We start from the raw sequence: 4911 nt of genomic DNA on the forward strand, positions 1-4911 counted from the left end.
CCACACCGAAACATTCAATTAAACCTGGTTTCCATCAATATCTTAGAGGACAACGCATGTTAGGTCTGGGATAGGTCTGGGATTTGCTCTCATCAGGCTCATTCTTTCGCATATTTCTCATACTTGATGGCTACATCCTGGGCTTTTTCTGGATTGCGTCACGTAGTAATGTAGTACCACACTGAAACAGTCAATGAAACCTGGTTTCCATCAATATTTTAGAGGACAACGCAAGCTAGGTCTAGGTAAGGCCTGAGATTTTCACTGATCAGACTCATACTTTCGCATTCTTCACATACTTGTTGGACGGATCCTGGGTTTTTTCTGGTTTTGATCACGTAGTAATGAGGTACCACAATGAAACATTCAATTAAACCTGGTCTTGATAAAAATTTTACAGAATAACGCATGTTAGGTCTGGGTTAGGTCTAGGATTTGCCCTCATCAGGCTCACACTTTCGCATATTTCTCATACTTCATGGCTAGATCCAGGGCTATTTCTGGATTGGATCACGTAGTAATGTGGTACCACACTGAAACAGTCAATTAAACCTGGTTTCGATCAATATTTTAGAGAATAATTCATGTTAGGTCTAGGTTAGGTCTGGGATTTGCTCTCATCAGGCTCATTCTTTCGCATATTTTTCATACATGTAGAACAGATCCTGGGTTTTTTCTGTTTTGGATCACGTAGTAATGAAGGTCAACACTGAAACAGTCAATTAAACCTGGTTTCCATCAATATTTTACAGAATAACGCATGTTAGGTCTGGGTTAGGTCTACGATTTGCCCTCATCGGGCTCATACTTTCGCATATTTCTCATACTTCATGGCTAGATCCTGGGCTATTTCTGGTTTGGATCACGTAGTAAAGTGGTACCACACTGAAACATTCAATGAAACCTGGTCTGGATAAATATTTTAGAGGATAACACATGTTAAGTCAAGGGTACGTCTAAGATTTGCCCTCATCAGGCACAGTTTCCCGTTTTTAACATACTGGTTCAACGGATCCAGGGTTTTTTCTGGTTTGGTTCACGTAGTAATGTGGTACCACACTGAAACATTCAATTAAACCTGGTATCGATCAATATTTTAGAGAATAATTCATGTTAGGTCTAGGTTAGGTCTGGGATTTGCTCTCATCAGGCTCATTCTTTCGCATATTTTTCATACATGTAAGACAGATCCTGGGTTTTTTCTGTTTTGGATCACGTAGTAATGAAGGTCAACACTGAAACAGTCAATTAAAACTGGTTCCAATCAATATTTTACAGAATAACGCATGTTAGGTCTGGGTTAGGTCTAGGATTTGCCCTCATCGGGCTCATACTTTCGCATATTTCTCATACTTCATGGCTAGATCCTGGGCTGTTTCTGGATTGTAACAAGTAATAATTTGGTACCACGCTGAAACAGTCAATTAAACCTGGTTTCGATCAATATTTTAGAGGATAACGCAAGTTAGGTCTGGGATAGGTCTAGGATTTGCCCTCATCAGGTTCTTACTTTCGCATATTTCTCATACTTCATGGCTAGATCCTGGGCTATTGCTGGATTGGATCACGTAGTAAAGTGGTACCACACTGAAACATTCAATGAAACCTGGTCTGGATAGATATTTTAGAGGATAACGCATGTTAGGTCAAGGTTAGGTCTAAGATTTGCCCTCATCAGGCTCACAGTTTCGCGTTTTTCACATACTTGTTGAACAGATCCTGGGTTTTTTCTGGTTTGGATCACGTAGCAATGTGGTACCACACTGAAACAGTCCATTAAACCTGGTTTCGCTCTATATTTTAGAGGATAACGCATGTTAGGTCTAGGTTAGGTCTGGGATTTGCTGTCATCAGGCTCATTCTTTCGCATATTTCTCATACTTGATGGCTAGATCCTGGGCTTTTTCTAGTTTGCATCACGTAGTAATGTAGTACCACACTGTAACAGTCAATGAAACCAGGTGTCCATCAATATTTTAGAAGACAACGCTAGTTAGGTCTAGGTAAGGCCTGAGATTTTCACTGATCAGACTCATACTTTCGCATTCTTCACATACTTGTTGAACGGATCCTCGGTTTTTTCTGGTTTGGATCACGTAGTAATGTGGTTCCACACCGAAACATTCAATTAAACCTGGTTTCCATCAATATCTTAGAGGACAACGCATGTTAGGTCTGGGATAGGTCTGGGATTTGCCCTCATCAGGCTCATACTTTCGCATATTTCTCATACTTCATGGCTAGATCCTGGGCTATTTCTGGATTGGATCACGTAGTAAAGTGGTACCACACTGAAACATTCAATGAAACCTGGTCTGGATAAATATTTTAGAGGATAACGCATCTTAGGTCTGGGTTAGGTCTAAGATTTGCCCTCATCAGGCTCACAGTTTAGCGTTTTTCACATACTTGTTGAACAGATCCTGGGTTTTTTCTGGTTTGGATCACGAAGTAGTGTGGTACCACACTGAAACAGTCCATTAAACCTGGTTTCGCTCAATATTTTAGAGGATAATGCATGTTAGGTCTAGGTTAGGTCTGGGATTTGCTCTCATCAGGCTCATTCTTTCGCATATTTCTCATACTTGATGGCTACATCCTGGGCTTTTTCTGGATTGCGTCACGTAGTAATGTAGTACCACACTGAAACAGTCAATGAAACCTGGTTTCCATCAATATTTTAGAGGACAACGCAAGTTAGGTCTAGGTAAGGCCTGAGATTTTCACTGATCAGACTCATACTTTCGCATTCTTCACATACTTGTTGAACGGATCCTGGGTTTTTTCTGGTTTTGATCACGTAGTAATGAGGTACCACAATGAAACATTCAATTAAACCTGGTCTTGATAAAAATTTTACAGAATAACGTATGTTAGGTCTGGGTTAGGTCTAGGATTTGCCCTCATCAGGCTCATACTTTCGCATATTTCTCATACTTCATGGCTAGATCCTGGGCTATTTCTGGATTGGATCACGTAGTAATGTGGTACCACACTGAAACAGTCAATTAAACCTGGTTTCGATCAATATTTTAGAGAATAATTCATGTTAGGTCTAGGTTAGGTCTGGGATTTGCTCTCATCAGGCTCATTCTTTCGCATATTTTTCATACATGTAGAACAGATCCTGGGTTTTTTCTGTTTTGGATCACGTAGTAATGAAGGTCAACACTGAAACAGTCAATTAAACCTGGTTTCCATCAATATTTTACAGAATAACGCATGTTAGGTCTGGGTTAGGTCTAGGATTTGCCCTCATCAGGCTCATACTTTCGCATATTTCTCATACTTCATGGCTAGATGCTGGGCTTTTTCTGGATTGCATCACGTAGTAATGAAGTACAACACTGAAACAGTCAATTAAACCTGGTTTCGATCAATATTTTAGAGAATAATTCATGTTAGGTCTAGGTTAGGTCTGGGATTTGCTCTCATCAGGCTCATTCTTTCGCATATTTCTCATACTTGATGGCTAGATCCTGGGCTTTTTCTGGATTGCATCACGTAGTAATGAAGTACAACACTGAAACAGTCAATTAAACCTGGTTTCGATCAATATTTTAGAGAATAATTCATGTTAGGTCTAGGTTAGGTCTGGGATTTGCACTCATCAGGCTCATTCTTTCGCATATTTCTCATACTTGATGGCTAGATCCTGGGCTTTTTCTGGATTGCATCACGTAGTAATGAAGTACAACACTGAAACAGTCAATTAAACCTGGTTTCGATCAATATTTTAGAGGACAACGCATGTTAGGTCTAGGTTAGGCCTGGGATTTGCCCTCATCAGGGTCATACTGTCGCAGTTTTAACATACTGGTTGAACGGATCCAGGGTTTTTTCTGGTTTGGTTCACGTAGTAATGTGGTACCACACTGAAACATTCAATTAAACCTGGTCTTGATAAATATTTTAGAGGATAACGCATGTTAGGTTTGGGTTAGGTCTAGGATTTGCCCTCATCAGGCTCATACTTTCGCATATTTCTCATACTTCATGGCTAGATCCTGGGCTGTTTCTGGATTGTAACACGTAGTAATGTGGTACCACGCTGAAACAGTCAATTAAACCTGGTTTCGATCAATATTTTAGAGGATAACGCAAGTTAGGTCTGGGATAGGTCTAGGATTTGCCCTCATCAGGCTCTTACTTTCGCATATTTCTCATACCTGATGGCTAGATCCTGGGCTATTCCTGGATTGGATCACGTAGTAAAGTGGTACCACACTGAAACATTCAATGAAACCTGGTCTGGATAAATATTTTAGAGGATAACGCATCTTAGGTCTGGGTTAGGTCTAAGATTTGCCCTCATCAGGCTCACAGTTTAGCGTTTTTCACATACTTCTTGAACAGATCCTGGGCTTTCTCTGGTTTGGATCACGAAGTAGTGTGGTACCACGTTGAAACAGTCCTTTAAACCTGGTTTCGCTCAATATTTTAGAGGATAACGCATGTTACGTCTAGGTTAGGTCTGGGATTTGCTGTCATCAGGCTCATTCTTTCGCATATTTCTCATACCTGATGGCTAGATCCTGGGCTTTTTCTGGATTGCATCACGTAGTAATGTAGTACCATACTGAAACAGTCAATGAAACCTGGTTTCCATCAATATTTTAGAGGACAACGCATGTTAGGTTTAGGTAAGGCCTGAGATTTTCACTGATCAGACTCATACTTTCGCATTCTTCACATACTTGTTGAACGGATCCTGGGTTTTTTCTGGTTTTGATCACGTAGTAATGTGGTACCACACTGAAACATTCAATTAAACCTGGTCTTGATAAATATTTTAGAGAATAACGCATGTTAGGACTGGGTTAGGTCTAGGATTTGCCCTCATCGGGCTCATACTTTCGCATATTTCTCATACTTCATGGCTAGATCCTGGGCTATTTCTGGTTTGGATCA

Source organism: Colletes latitarsis, unplaced genomic scaffold (genome assembly GCF_051014445.1).
Source record: "Colletes latitarsis isolate SP2378_abdomen unplaced genomic scaffold, iyColLati1 scaffold0018, whole genome shotgun sequence".
In the NCBI taxonomy this organism is placed as follows: domain Eukaryota; kingdom Metazoa; phylum Arthropoda; class Insecta; order Hymenoptera; family Colletidae; genus Colletes; species Colletes latitarsis.